A 17085-nucleotide genomic window follows, 5' to 3' on the forward strand; every position below is an offset into this window, starting at 1 on the left:
CTAAATCCTACTTAACTTTTTGATTTCATTACCTGCCAAGGTTATCATAAGTCACAATGCTATTTTTTTCCCCTTGAATATACCAAGCTTGTTCCCGAATTAGAGCCTTTGTACTTGAAGTTCCCCTTGTTTGGAATGCTTTCCCTTGACTCTTTACCATGACCTAGATCCTTAGTCTCAGATCAAATGTCACCTCCTCACAGAAGATTTCTTTTACCTTGTATCTAAACCATATCTTCTTTATCCTGCTCTCACATAGTGCTCTAATTTATTACACTTGTCACTCTCCAAAAAAATTATTTATTGAATTATGCACTTGTTTACTTTTGTGTTGTCTAAGCACAAAGATCTTTGCCTGGTTAATGCTTAATAAATATTTGTAAATTTATTAAATGGATAAATGAATGAATGAATCCTGGGGATGCTGGCTCACCTGAAAAAAATCTAGGTAGACCCTGAGCCTGTCTTGTGATCAGGAGTATGGGGCTAGCTAGACAGTGTTTGGAAGAACTCTTACAGTGACAGAAAACTTAGAAACACAACCCTCTCTCTTCATCCATGCACAGTGGGATCACAAGAGTTGATCAAGAAACTGAATGAAAACTTATACAACCAAAGGAAAAACCAACTTACAGGCAACCTCTGAGTGCTCACCACATACCTGGCTCTGTACCGAGTGCTTCACATGCAGTGTATTATCTCTTTTCAACCTCACACCGAGGTAAGATAGGGACTTTAAGAATGCAAAACTAGCTTAGGAGGTTCAGTAATTTGCCAAATGCTACCCTTTTCTAATTGAGGTAGAACTAGGAATTCAACTCAGTTGGGTTATAATCCACAGCTTTAATTCATAACACTAGAGTATTCTGCATTAAATTTATTGAGAAAGCCTAAGGCAGAAATTGGACTACTAGGCTTACAAAGATCAAACGCCCTTGAATTATACCTTTTAGAAAATCATTTTTGCATCAGTTTATTGTCTGAGTCTTTGGCTCCTAAGCTCTAAAATGAATATGGTTTTTTTTGAAGAACAATAAAAGTTGCTTCCTAGATAGCTAACTAGTCAAAAATTAGACCCATCCTTATATTATGGTGCAGCAAATTTAATCTTAAGTTTAAATCTCTTAAATTTCTTCTGAATATCCTTACAAACCAGGTTTCAGGTATTGCAGTGGGGGAGACCTGGGTTCCAGTCTCTGCTCACCCAGTAACTGCATCTGACTCCATCCTCTGGGCAGTGGTTATACGTTGCCCTTTGCTGCTGGCCTAGAAGACTCTTCAGATAGTGTTGTAGTGAGTTTCTACAGCTTTATTTCATTTTTAGACTGTGAGCTCCATGAGAGTAGGGACTTCAAGACTAGATACATCTCTGACATTTCAGATATAGAAAAGATAACAAAAGGTGATAGATGGGCTTTTGACCGTGATGCCTGCTGGAGATATCTCTATTGTAAAGGGAGAAAATAAGATTAGATTTTTAGATTAGTCTCAGAGTTCTTTCAACTTAACATTTTTATATAATTCTGTTGGGTAAGAAAATATAGATTTTAAAAATTTGGGAGTTGAATTTTTGTGATATTTAACTTGAGTGTCATTAATTTCCCTCATTTTACATTTGACATGTGAGCCCACCACTGAGACATGCAATGTGGAAGGACTGCTGCTGTGTACTGTGGGTTAAAGAAGAAAATCAGATTCATAAACTTGGATTTAAAACCAGGCTTTACTTTTACAGATTTATGTCTCTGAGCAAGACATTTAATGTCTTTAACCCTTAGTTTCCTTATCTATAAAGTGGGGATAATAATAATTGTTATGGTAGTTAGGTATAAGCACCCAGCATGTAAATATTGTCATATCTCGTTTTATTGTGCTTCGCTTTATTGTGCTTCTCAGATATTGCGTTTTTTACAAACTGAAGGTGTGTGGCACCCTGCAACAAATAAGTCTATTGGTGCCATTTTTCCAAAAGTATTTGCCACTTCATGTTTCTGTGCCACTTTTTGGTAATTCTCACAATATTTCAAAACTTTTCATTATTATTATAATTTTTATGGTGATCTGTGATCTTTGATGTTACTATTGTAATTGTTTTGGACACCATGACCTGCCAATTAATAACCCTACAATGACCTCTAAGTGTTCAAGTGAAAGGGAGAGTCATATGACTCTCACTTTGAATTAAAAGCTGGAAATGATTAAGCTTAGTGAGGAAGGCACGTTGAAAGCTGAGATGGGCTGAAAGCTATATCTCTTGCACCAAACAGCCACATTGTGAAAGTAAAGGAAAAGTTCTTGAAGGAAATAAATTAAAAGTGTTATACTCCAGTGAACACATGAATGTTAAGAAAATGAAAGTCTTATTGCTGACACGGAGATAGTTTTAGCAGTCTGGATAGATCAAACCAGCCAGAACATTCCCTTAAGCCAAAGCCTATTCCAGAGCAAGTCCCTAACTCCCTTCAGTTTTATGAAGGCTGAGAGAGGTGAGGAATCTGTAGAAGAAAAGTTTGAAGCTAGCAGATGTTGGCTTATGAGGTTTAAGGAAAGAAGCCATCTCCATAACATCAAAGTGCAAGGTGAAGCAGCAAGTTCTGATGTAGAAGCTGCAGCAAGTTATCCAGAAGATCTAGCTGAGATAATTAGTGAAGGTGGTTTTATTAAACAGCAGATTTTCAATGTAGACAAAACAGTCTTATAGTGAAAGAAGATGCCATCTAGGACTTTCATAGCTAGAGAGGAGAAGTCAACGCCTGGCTTCAAATCTTCAACAGGGAGACTGACTGACTCTCTTGTTAGGGGCTAAGGCAGCTGATGACTTTCAGTTGAAGCCAATGCTCATGTACCATTCTGAAAATCCTAGGACCCTTAAGAATTATGCTAAATCTATACTTCTTGTGCTCCATAAATGGAACAATAAAGCCTGGATAACAGCACATCTGTTTAAACATGGTTCACTGAATATTTATAACCCACTGTTGAAATCTACTGCTCAGAGAAAAAGGTTCCTTTCAAAATATTACTGCTCATTGACAATGTACATGGTCAACCAAGAGCTCTCATTGGAGGCATACAATGAGATTCATGTTGCTTTCATGCCGGCTAACACAATATCCATTCTGCAGCCCATGGATCAAGTAGTAATTTTGACTTTCAAGTCATTATTTCAGGAACATATTTTTAAAATTTTTAATTTATATTGGAGTTGAGTTGCTTAACAATGTTGTGTTAGTTTCAGGTGTGCAGCGAAGTGATTCAGTTACCCATATACATGTATCAATTCTTTTTCAAATTCTTTTCCCATTTAGGTTATTACAGAATGCTGAGCAGAGTTCCCTGTGCTATATCGTGCATCCTTGTTGTTGGTTATCTATTTTATTATTTTTTTTAATAAATAAATAAATAAATAAATTTATTTATTTATTTTTGGCTGCATTGGGTCTTCATTGTTGCCCACGGGCTTTCTCTAGTTGTGGAGAGCGGGGACTACTCTTCATTGCAGTGCGCAGGCTTCTCATTGCGGTGGCTTCTCTTGTTGCAGAGCACAGACTCTAGGTGCACAGGCTTCAGTAGTTGTGGCTCGGTGCGCTCTAGAGCACAGGCTCACTAGTTGTGACGCACAGGCCTTGTTGCTCTGCAGCATGTGGGATCTTCCCGGACCAGGCTCGAACCTGTGTCCCCTGCATTGGCAGGTGGATTCTTAACCACTGCGTCACCAGGGAATTCCCTGGTTATCTATTTTAAATATAGCAGTGTGTATATGTCAATCCCAAACTCCCTTTTTAAGGGAGTTACATAGTTGCCAGAGATAGTGATTCCTCTGCTAGATCTGGGTAAAGTAAAGTGAAAACCTTCTGGAAAGGATTCACCATTCTAGATGCCATTAAGCACATTTGTGATTCATGGGAAACAGTCAAAATATCAATATTAATAGGAGTTTGGAAGAAGTTGATTCCAACCCTCATGGCTGACTTTGAGGGATTCAAGAACTTACTATTACTAACTTATTAGAAGTGTAGGTTGTAGGTGTGACTGAATTCCTGCAATCTCATGATAAAACTTTAGCTAATGGGAAGTTGCTTCTTATAGATGAGCAAAGAATGTGGTTTCTTGAGATGGAATCTACTTCAGTTGAAGATGCTGTGAAGATTGTTGAAATGATAACAAAAGATTGAGAATACTACATAACTTTCATTGGTAAAGCAGCAACAGGTTTTGAAAAGATTGAGTCCAATTTTGAAAGAAGTTCTATGGGTAATTTGCTATCAAACAGCAGTGCATGCTACAGAGAAATCATTTGTGAAAGGAAGAGTCAATCAATGTGGCAAACTTCATTGTCTTATTTTAAGTAATTGCCATAGCCACTCCAGGCTTCAGCAACGACCATCTCCATCAGTAGGCAGACATCAACATTGAGGCAAGACCCTCCACCAGCAAAAAGATTATGACTCGCTGAAGGCACAGAAAATTGTTAGCATTTTTCAGCAGTAAAGCATATTTTGACTAAGGTATGTACATTGTTTAGACAGAATGCTATTGTACACTTAATAGACTACAGTACAGTGTAAACATAAACATTGTATATGCACCGGGAAACTAAAAAATACCTGTGACTTGCTTCTTGTGATATTTGCTTATTGTGGTGGTCTGGAACTAAACCCACAATATCTCTGAAGTGTGACTCTGTGCTCTTAATATATTTTGTTTCCCTTTTATTTCTTCTGAGTTTTAAACTGACTCCACCGGTACCCCCAGTTGCAGTTTTGCTAGTACCAGGGCACAATAGAAGCTATTAATTGTCCTCCACTATCCATTTTCCCTTCTTCCTTTTACTAGTAGAACCCCTGTTTCCAGCATTGCTTACAACCAGGTGTTTCATGTGACTTCTCGGAGTCAGTGGTATGAGAGTGGAACTGATGTGAAAAACTTCTGGGTCATGCCCTCAAAATAAACCTCCACTTCCTCTTTCCCCTCCCACAGGCTAGAATGCAGGCATGGTGACAGTGAGTCAGCTTTGACCTGTGGAGATGGGAATGGCATATAAACAAGATAGTCGGAACCTGGGTTTCTGGGTGACTGCATGAAGCAGGGCCTCTCTATCCCCTGGACTGTCTATCAGCTTAGAGTTTTGTGTGGGGAAAAGGTATATTTTGTTCTTAATTAATCAACATATTTTGTTCTTTGCTAAAGCAGTCAAACCAATATCCTAATTTGCATTAGTATTAACCATATGAAATTGCTGGTGTAATAGGTTAAAAGCATATTAAGTAGATGACCATCCCAGACCCCAAATACTATAGACACTGGAAGTTGAGGTAAAAGTCAAACTTCTAAGAAGAAAGTTAAGTACAACTAGTAGAAGAGAAACTCTTTCACATTAATTGATAGAATTTGCTATGGAAATTAGGATAAAGTATCATTAAGGATAGAAGATATGTTTATAAGCTTTGAACTATTATAGAATCCTGAGTCCCTGTCCTATGCTTATGTCTACAAACATTATAAATATAAAATATTTAAGATAATAATAAAAATTTTTGAGATAAACACAAGATTCTAAGCATCAGGCCTAGGACTATTATTAGACAATTTGAAAGGAAGCCTTTCTCTTTACATAGGAATTGCTAAATCAGTAGATGTACTATAGATTAAATGGTTCCTGAGGTCACCACTTGAAAAAAGAGGCGATTTTGCCCTGCAGGGGACATTTGGCAGTGTCTGGAGACATTTTTGTTGTCACAGTTTGGGAGCAAGTGTCACTGGTATCTAGTGGGTAGAGGTCAGGCATGCTGCTAAACATCCTGCACAAGACAACTCCCACAATGAAGAATTATCCACACCAAACTGTCAGTAGTGCTGAGGTTGAGAAACCTTGGAATAAAGCCATCACAGAAAATTGTAGGGAAAAGAGATGGAGGAGAGTCCTAACAGTAGCTGCTCAACTCCCCTATCTAGCTGTTCTCAATTCTGCATGTTTTAATTACACAAACCATTTAATATCATCACTCCCCTCCCATTTCCCCACATAAGTCAGTGTAAATTTGGTTTCTGTTGCTTGAAATCAGAAGAGTTCTGCCTAATTTTCTTCCCATAATCCTTTGTGTTTTTCTCACCTCTAATTTTGGTTGCTCTAAGGGCTTTCTTCTCAAGTAGAAAATTTTGCTGGTTGGATAGTCAAGTGCGTTCCTCTGGAGAACTTCTAATAAGTGGGTTTTTACTATGGTTTGTGGATGAGTCTCTGTTGATTGTCTTAAACATGAGTCTATTCACTAACTATTCATTGCTACTGGTGGGTCAATCAAATATGAACCCTATGAGAGGACATACCTCGAGAGGCTTAAAAATATGATGGAAGCCCCTGGCACAAGGGAAGCTGGGATCTGTGGAAATTGCTGGCTTTAAGGTATAAGGAGAATGTTGTGGATTGAATTGTGTAACCCCCCAAAGATGTTGAAATCCTAACCCCCAGTACCCGAGAATGTGACCATATTTGGAAATAGAGCCTTTGCAGATGATCAAGTTAAGGTGAGGTCATTAGGGTGGACTCTAATCCAGTGGTGACTGTATTCTTGTAGAAAGGGGCAATTTGGACTCAGAGATAGATACACACCCAGGGAGAATGCCATGTGAAGATGAGGGCAGGGATGGAGTTATGTGTGTACCAGTCAAGAAACGTCAAAAGTTGTCAGCAAAACACCAGAAGCTAGGAGAGAGGCATGGAACAGATTGTTCCTCACAGTTCTCAAAAGAAACCAACTCTACTGACACCTTGATCTTGAACTTGTAGCCTTCAGGACTGTGAGACAACAAATTTTGTTGTATAAGCCACCCAGTTTGTGGTACTTTGTTACAGCAGCCCTAGCAAACTAATACAGAGAAATTTTAGGGCGAAATCCTATTTTCTCACTGCCATGAAGATACTAGCTAGCATTTATCTCCTCTGAGAATATAGAGTTCAGTTATGCTGAATACTAAGTGAACTTGAACCAGTTCTGTAGAACATTACATTTATAATTCTAAGGAAGGTTTATTACAACCATACATTAGAAATAGATATTTTAATTAATTCTTTGAATAGTTAGATATATTTATTACGTTTCAACACACAAAAGGTCATTACATATTTTTCATTTCTTCATCCCTGTTATAATTCTATGCTGTACTTTATTGATTGAAAATTTTAGCTACTAGATGAGAATCATTCCACAAGAAATTGTTAATTTAATTTAAATGGTGTTTGTATTTGGAAATACCATAAAATATCCAGAAAGAAATTATCATGTTTGTTAGATTCGTAAATTTTCTTTACACGTTAAAAAAAAATCTGAAATGAGATTAAAAACTACAGTTATTATTGAAATAATTTTTTTATTTGGGAAGTGTTGAATCCTCTTTCGCAGTGAGTGTTTAAGCTTTGGTTGGTACGCCAGTTATCAGTTTTTGTCTCTCATCTCCACATTCACCTTTCTTGCTCTGAAACTTGCTCTGGGATAATGAATGGAATTCCTTAAACCAGCTCTTCTTTACAGTGAATATGATGTTAGCTTCCTGAATAGAGGGTGCTACAGGGATATTGCAGGAAGATGGGGCATCTCTCACTGGATCCAGAGGCTGCATGGCATGGATGGTCAGCCATGTGAGTGTGAAGATATCTGGTGGTACCCTGCCCCAGCCATGAAGCAGGAAGACATGGTTCCTCTGACATTGTAGACCTGGTGCTGTCTGGCAATCAATCACCTTTCTGTGGCTTTCCCAACATGTTACCATGGGCTCTGGACCACCTGCTCAGAGTGGCACCTTGACTCTCTGTGTCCTGGAAAATTACTTCCTATTTGACCAGTTACTGTGGACCAGATCTGGTTTAAGTAGCACAACAAACTTTTCTGCCATCCAGTGGACAACCACACCTTCTGTAACAAAGTCTGAATCCTCTCCTTGGGGAGGTAACTCCATTCAGGTTTGTCCTTTCTAGGGTATTTTCTATCAGTCCTAGGGGGTCCTATGGAGTTTCTTTGCATCTTAGAGTATCTCTCTTATCATTACTTAATGATTTCTACAATAAAATTCTCTATATCGTGTTATGGTTTCTCTCTCCTGTTTGGACTCAGATTGAAACTGTTGAAAAACAAAAATTTGAGCATGCTGTGGAGGATTCAAGCATTACATTCTTTGGGGAAAGAGTTGATTTGAATAATCATTTCTAATTTCTTCTCAAACCAAGCCTATGTGTTTTTCTGAGCCTTCCTTTTTAAGCAATGTAAACAAAATCTTGCTTTGAGAGAAGCACGGCTGGCAGTTGATAATAGCTTTATTTACTGTGACCACAGCAATCATCTGTACTAATGATAATTAATTTGAAAGAATTAGAGGATTGATTTATTTAATGAACCTACAGGTAACTGTGAATTTCTTTACTAACGACATAAGGGAAATGAGGCCTGTTAACATTTAAAATAATTTGTAATGGACATGTACATCCTTTAAAAGAATGAAATCTTATATTCTCATCGATTCCCATACATTTGAAATGAATGGTTTAGCTGATCACTTTCTTCTAATTACTAGAGCTTTATCTACACATGTGATGTGAGTACATTGGCATAGGATTTATTTGTTCACTTCAGCCTCCTTTAAAACATAGTCATGTTCAAAGTGAGAGAGTGGCATGGACATATATACACTACAGGGAGATCAGCTCAGTGCTTTGTGACCACCTAGAGGGGCGGGATAGGGAGGGTGGGAGGGAGGGAGATGCAATAGGGAAGAGATATGGGGACATATGTATATGTATAACTGATTCACTTTGTTATAAAGCAGAAACTAACACACTACTGTAAAGCAATTATACTCCAATAAAGATGTTAAAAAACAAAAGTCATGTAAAAGCCTAATTTAGATGAAATGAGTTGCTACACTGTACCATGTGACTGTCTACCATATTTGATGCTTGTATCAGTTATCTATTGCTGTAATAATACTGTATAACATGCTCTCCCCAAAGCAGTAGTTTAAAACAATAATCAAATATTTAGGTCATAGGTTTATAGGTGTTTTTGGCTGGATTCAGCATGGTGTGGTAGTGACTGATCTTGGTCATCCATCTGGGAGTTGACTAGTTATTGGATGACTTAGGGTAGATTTATCTATGGTCACTCAGCTCTGTTCCATTTGTTTTTCATTCTTCTAGAAGCTACTGAGCATGTTCTTAGGATGATGGCAAAGAACAGGAATGAGGGTAAGTAGAAAGATGCGTGTTTTATCCAGTTTCTGTTTGTATTACATGTACTAATATCCTTTTTGTCAAAGCAAGTAACACAGGGTACTTGTCACTTGCTAGGGCTTCCATCACAAAAGACCATTACTGGGTACCTTAAAAAACAGAAACTAATTTTCTCACAATTCTGGAGACCAAAAGTCCAAGGTCAAGGTGTCGGCAGGTTTAGCTTCTCCTGAGGTCTCTCTCATTAACTTGCAGACAGCTGCCTTCTCGCCGTGTCCTCACATGGTCTTGTCTCTCTGCATTTGCATCTCTAAGTGTCTCTCTGTGTGTCCAAATTTCCTTTTCACACAAGGATACCAGTAAGATTGGATAAGGCCCACTCTAACAACCTCATTTAACTTAATTACCTTTAAGAGGGCCCTATCTCCAGATACAGTCACATTCTGAGATACTGGAGCTTTTGTTTAAAATATGAATGTTTTCAGGAAGAACACAATTCTGCCCATAACACATGAACCAGACCAGAATCAGCAAGGGAAGTCATGGTATAATAAGATATATAAAGAACTGGGGCTATGATTTCCCTCTATCTACCATAATGCTAACAAAAGCCCCGCAGGGACATGGTTATTATTTTTGCCATTTTACAGATGAGGGAAAAAAAGGCTCAACTGGATGTGAGTCCTCACATGTTTATGTTTTTTCTTATAGGAAAACATTGATTAACTGAAATAAGAAGCCAAGAGAAATCTTTTTACCTTTAATTTTCCCTTATTTGAATAAGAGGCAATCTAGTAGAGTGTCCAGGAGTGTGAGCTCTTGGCAATAGCCTGCCTGAATCCAAATCTCACCTTTAACACTTACTGGCTATTGTACTTTGGGCAAGTTAGTTAACTTTTGTGTATCTTACCTTCCTGAAACATGAGAATAATAGTACTACCCACATAGTGTTATTAAAGGGTTAATCTCTTTATGTAAAAAACTGAGAACAATAACAGCAACAACAATTATTACAACCTTTTCTTATGTAAGATGTGAGATCTAACAAATAGAATTCTTCTTTGAACAAGGTGATATTACCTGATGGTCAGGGGGATGAACAAGCTAAACTGTTCAGTTAACACCATATCACTTACTAACTGGTACTCTGTTGCAGTATATCAAATACTCCACTAAGAAATTCTCCACTCTTGATTAATTTGTACTTTTTATAAAGTTGTAGTGTTTCAAATCTCAATTTTCCATAACTATATGTTCATGAGGGGACAGGCCTGTATTGTCAATCAACTACTTGTACTAGTGCCATAGCTTCAAACTGACTTTTCAACTTTTAGTTTCTCTCCTTTCCAAACCATTTAACATACTGAGGTCAGATTCAGATTCTGAAAAACATCAGTTTCATCAAGTTACTCCTCTACTCAAGCCTTCAGTGGTTCTCTAGGGCCTAAAGGGAAATATTCCAACTCCTTATTCTGGCATGCAAGACCATCCACAGAATGATTGCTTCATTTCCCACAATTCCCTCTCATGACTTGCACTTCCCACCACCATTACTTTGCTCAAATTTATCTCACAATATGCATTCCTCCTTTCATTTTTTTCACTTAATAATTCTTTCCCTTACGTTAGCATTCAGATTTGGTGACTGTGGGTATTTTGATTCGTCTGTTTTCCACATTATCTATTGATTTTCTGTTAAGGAGGATGAAAATGTATTTTCCAATATAGTTTTGTTACGATTATTGGTTAAATTAGTAATCAGTTTTTAAGTCTTTATACTATGCTTATACAAATGCAACTCTCAGCTGAGTGTTACGGTGCACTATGGTTATGTTTCCTTTCCCTGAAGGTAATAATAATTTTCTTCCTTATTCATTTGAATAGTTTTCTTTATACCATCACTAATTCTTCTCACACCTCTCAAGAGCTTCTTGGTATAGTTTTCCGCAAAGTCAATCACTTTCAATCCTTGATTGGTTCCAGTTTCTTTTTACCTCTGAAACAAGCCCTCAGTTTTCTAGTCTAGGTGCATTGTTTCACTTTGCCTGCTGAATAGTTTTCATCTTAGAACCTCTCTTTGTTGAATTCTTTTTTTTTTTAACTTTTTATATGAGGCTTATTGACTACAAGTAATTTCTAAATGTATTTCCCTTAATTTTACAGTAATTGGTGGATGGGTCCCAAAATCTCTAGTTTTGACCAATAAATATTGACCATTTTAAGCCATTTTCTTTTTTTATTTTAAATTGAAGTATAGTTGATTTACAATGTTGTGTTTGTTTCAGGTGTACAACACAGTGATTCAGATACATATATAAGTATATATTTTTATATGTATATATATTCTCTTTCAGATTCTTTTCCCTTATAGGTTATTACAAAATTTTGAGTATAGTTCCTTATGCTATACAGTAGGTCCTTTTTGGTTATCTATTTTATATATAGCAATACGTATATTTTAATACCATTCTCCTAATTTATTCCCCCTTCCTTCCCCTTTGGTAACCATAGATTTGTTTTTTGTGTCTGTGAGTCTATTTCTGTTTGGTAAATAAGTTCAATTGTACCTTTTTTTCTTTTTCAGATTCCACATATAAATGATATCATATGACATTTGTCTTTCTCTGTCTGGCTTACTTCACTTAGTGTGATAATCTCTAGGTCCAGGCACGTGGCTGCAAGTGGTTACAGACATATAGATCAATGGAACAGAGTAGAGAGCCCAGAAATAAACCCATGCACCTATGGTCAGTTAATCTATGACAAAGGAGGCAAGAATATACAATGGAGAAAAGACAGTCTCTTCAATAAGCAGTGCTGGCAAAACTGGAAAACTACATATAAAATAATGAAACTGAACATTCTCTAACACCATATATAGAAATAAACTCTCTTTGTTGCATTCTTGAAATTCCCTTTGCTATTCTCCTAGGTTGAGCCCTGGTCACCAAGATTTGGAGTAACTTCTTTGTTTCTCTATGCTTTTTAGCATGAGGGTTGGAGATGAACACAATTTCCTGTAACACTGAGGATCCTGGGTTGCTAAATTCTGGTAAAAAAAAGATTTTACTGCAAATTTTAGTATTTTTAGTATTTTTAAAAAGTTGTGAACATACCTCCACTTAACAAGAGGATATTAGCTGAAACTGAGTTTTAAACATTTCATTAAAAAATGGCATTTGGGACTTGAATTTTTCAGAGTTTTTAGATGAAAGTAGAATTTCTGTTTTCTATAACCCTTTGTCCTCACATTGCATAACTTTCCTCATGGTAGAAGGTGAGGTAGGTTCTGTATTTACCTTAATGACTAGTGGCTAAAAGAAGCAATCATAAAATCCAATGAACAAAGGAAAGATTATTGTAGGACAATTTCCTCTCCAGATCATTTAAGCAGATTAATAAAAAGAATATTTACTACCTACAGTTGTATCACCTTAGCCATGGATGGGCTGACTTTAACTTTTTATGATAGTACAAAATTCATTTTTCACCTTTAAGTCCCCTTAAGTTGTCCCCATTGTACGACAAAATAGCTGAGGGGTGAAATGTGTTCAGAATTAGTGTTGGTGTGTGTATGTGAGGAAAGAGGAAATAAGTGAGGTGCTTCTAAATGGTTTACGTGCCTGATGTTATTTCTTACCTTGTCAGTTCTCAGTAACAGGCCTCTGGGGGTGATGTGGGTCTGGAAAAAAAGCATGGAAAACAAATGAGTTTCTGATTCTGAATCAATCAGTGTTATTTTATGTTTTGTGTGATGTTGCCAGAGATACTTTTATCTTATAAAGAGATCTTTAAACCAGAACTTTGAAGAAGCATTTTCTGTTTTTTGTGTCTCATGGTCTACTGCAAATCTGTAGCATTTTGCAGATTTTTCTCTCTCTTCTTGTCTCCCACCCTCCCTCCCTGCCTTCCATCCCTCCCCATTTTGCCTTTTCTTTGTACTTAACAAATATGTGTTGAGGTTCTGCTATATAGCAGGTGTTATTCTATGTGTTAGGAATATAACGGAGAAGAAAACAAAGTCACTGACTGCAGGATATTTCTATTCAGTTAGAAGTAAGGTGGAGGATTAGGGTGGTCAAGTTTGACAGAGTCCACCAATTTCCTTTAAAGCAAAAATACTAATGCCATCAACTGGGCACCTCAAAAATGTATTGACCTGAAAGTATTCATTGGACAATTGAGAAATTCTTTGTAGTTTCTCTTCCCTTGTCTTAGATGACATTATAATATCCCCATTCTCTTGTGGACTCTTAAGGGAAAATGCTGGGCCTTCTGATCTCTTGCTCTGTATGATTTTGGATGAATCATCTCATACTCAATATAATTATATAGGGGCTTATCATCATTCCCCTAAACTAGCATTTATTTCTAGAGTTCCCTACTTTTGCCAAGTCTTCCTATCACAAAGAATTGAAATTCCTGGCATTCCACTGGGATCATCCTTTATTCTCTATTTGCCTTTCACTGTTCATTTCCTTTCAGTCACTAAATCCTGATTTTTTTTCTTCTTTCACTTGTCTATTCCTTATGAATCTCATCACATCTACAGTTATCTCTGTAGTAGCCTTTTAGTTGGTATGTCTCTGCATCCACTTGGCCTCCTCCTACCAATGGGTGCTGGCACAAATCCTCCTGCCTAAAGAAATTATTCAAGTTGACTCATGTTTAATCTCATGATCTCATCACTGGGTTTTGACTTCAAACAGTCCCAGAGATTTTGTCTCTTTAATATTTGTCAACTCAAATATTGGCATGTGTTACCTATATTCCCAGTAACCAAACTCAGGCCATGTGCCTAAGATCAGCCTAATCTCCCAACTTCCTGACTTTCTGGCATGCCTAAGGATTTCAGCTTGGCACCCGCTTTATTGGCTTAGCATTAAGTACATATCAACTCTAACCTTATCCTATGAAAGTACAAGCTGCATGCAAGTAGCTATGCTTTTTGATCCTGTAGAGCATAGAGCATACATTCGAAGGGCTTGCCATTCTGGTAGGTTGAGGAGTAATTTTGTATGGCTCGGTCCTTGAATGAATTGAAGAGCTGAAAAAATAAGTGTGAGTGTTGTAGTGGTAGCTGCAACTTGAACAGTCTTCTCCTAGGTATAGTGTAGAAGGCATTAATGGCTGTGACCTGATTCTACAATGTACCTGCACCACAGAGAAAAACCATTTACTCATAAATTTATTTCCTTACCCAACATAGACTGTGCCAAACAGTATGGTAGAGGCTTGAGTTACAAGATAAATAAGATCTAATCCTTTATTTTAAGCAGGCTAACATCTAGGAGAAGAAAGAAGAGGTATGTATATTAAATTATATACTTAATTAAAATATATACTTTATAAGATTATTTTGAGGAGTAAATGAATCAATGTATTTAAGGGGCTTAAAACAGTGCCTGGCAAATAGAACACACTATATAAATGTTTGCTTTTAATTTTACAATGAGCTTCAATTACGTTCAAGTGCTAGGGGACCATAGAGTTTCCTTTGCATATAAATGGTGTTTGTCCATTCACAGACTCTTACGAGACTCCAACTAGGACTTTACACTACTGATTCCATGTTCATTCATTCAAAAAATACTTATTTAGCCTCTTTTACATTCTAAGACTGTGCTAGACACAAGAGGAAAAAGAGAAATAAGACAAGGTCCTCAGCTTCAGGTGCTCACATTTCTATTTGTCTAGCTTTTGAGTAATGAAAGCATTTCAATAATTTGACTCACTAAACTCCCTGAATTTTACTGCCAGTGATGAATAAATGTGGGCATTTGGATTTTGTTTGAAATTAAAAAATGTAATTAAATTATTAGGGAATATCCTGGGCCTGTACACATTTGGTTAAGTATTCTGCACTGTCTACATCAACAGGACTGCAGCAGTAAAAACCACGTATAATCCAAATTTAACACTAAGCTTCAAAAGAGCCAGATCATCACAGAGGGTATGTTTTCAATTATCACAGGTTTCATTATTAAGTATATTTTTCTAAATCCTTGGAAAATTGGTGACCCATAAATGGTTAATTTTAATTAAGTAGAATATCCTAACTTAATTTATGAGATAAAGGGGAAAGAGTACAAGATCTGAAATCAGAAGATAAAGGGCCGATCCTTGTTTTATCACTTTCTAGCCATGTGGCTTTGAGTAAATCATTTAACCTCTTTTTTTTTTTTTTTTTTTTAATGCATGCTCTCATGTCTTTTTCTTTTTTTAATTTTTTAAATTTTTGGCTGCGGTGGGTCTTCGTTGCTGTGCTTGGGCTTTCTCTAGTTGCGGCAAACGGGGGCTACTCTTCACTGTGGTGCACGGGCTTCTCACTATGGTGGCTTCTCTTGTTATGGAACACGGGTTCTAGGCGTGTGGGCTTCAGTAGCTGTGGCACGTTGGCTCAGTAGTTGTGGTTCATAGGTTTTAGAGCACAGGCTCAGTAGTTGTGGCACACGGGTTTAGTTGCTCCGCGGCATGTGGGATCTTCCCAGACCAGGGCTCCAACCAGTGTCCCCTGCATTCGCAGGTGGATTCTTAACCACTGCGCCACCAGGGAAGCCCTCATTTAACCTCTTCATTTGTGAAATAATGTGAATAAATATCATGCAGATTACCAGAGATATTATATCCAAGAACTCTTACTAAATTTCTGGGACATAGTAAATGTTAGTCATATTTTCAGTGCGGGTAGGTATATACGTACACATATAGGTATAGCCAGGCTGCCTGTATGTATGTATAAATGACACTTTTTTGTTCACATTACTTTACCTGACTCCACAGAGGATTTGAGAGAATCATTTCCTTTGATATGTCACAAACTTTTTAACACATTTTTCTTAATGTTGGCTACCTGTGGGGCTTATGTTTCCTTTGTCATTTATGACTTAAGTTACAGAGAAAGCCATGTTCGCATGTATTCTGTGGATACACAAATTCTCAATGGCAGGCATTCTTGGATACAGTAAGGTGTCCAGCATACTGGGAAATTCTAATGGTTTCTAAATAACTCATATGGGCTAAATATTAACATGCTTCAGCTTCTTGGGGGTCAGTCAGCTATGACAACAATGGCCACCGGGTATTCCTTCATCTTTATTTTGTGCAAGCATACTTAATACCCTTGCAATAGCAAATTGTCTTGTGACTTGCTTTAGGAGAGTGGTGTGATATCAGTTTGTCAAGCATGATTTAGGAATGATAAAATCCATTTGCCCAAGATGTGGTGGGGACGGTGAGCCATAGATGAGCTAGAGGTTCCTTCTAATTCCACTTACTTTTTTATTTACTAAACAAGGGCATTTCCTCTGTGAATTATATTGAAGGCTGGCCCTTTCCTTAGTGGCTATAGGACTCCCATCAAAAGAATTTAATGATGAAAATGCAGTTGGTCTAATTGAATTCAATATGAACTAAGAGTCATCACCTTAGGGTGGGTTTAGCCCTTAGCACTTAATATTCTGCTCTGCAGTTCAGCTTTGTGGCAAAGCCAGGGCTGTTGTCATTGCAGGCTTTAAGCTCAGGAAGATTTTTTTTCTCTTTAATACAGAGAATGGGAAGTGGAGCATGTGCCTGGAATGGAGATAAATGTAGGCACCCATCTTGTCCACTTAGGAGCTTTTTTTTTTTTTTTAAATATTTATTTATTTATTTATTTATTTTTGGCTGTGTTGGGTCTTCGTTTGTGCGCAAGGGCTTTCTGTAGTTGCGGCGAGCGGGGGCCACTCTTCATCGCGGTGCGCGGGCCTCTCACTATCGCGGCCTCTCTTGTTGCGGAGCACAGGCTCCAGACGCGCAGGCTCAGTAGTTGTGGCTCACGGGCCCAGTTGCTCCGCGGCATGTGGGATCTTCCCAGACCGGGGCTC

Source organism: Balaenoptera musculus, chromosome 8, assembly GCF_009873245.2.
Source record: "Balaenoptera musculus isolate JJ_BM4_2016_0621 chromosome 8, mBalMus1.pri.v3, whole genome shotgun sequence".
NCBI lineage: Eukaryota > Metazoa > Chordata > Mammalia > Artiodactyla > Balaenopteridae > Balaenoptera > Balaenoptera musculus.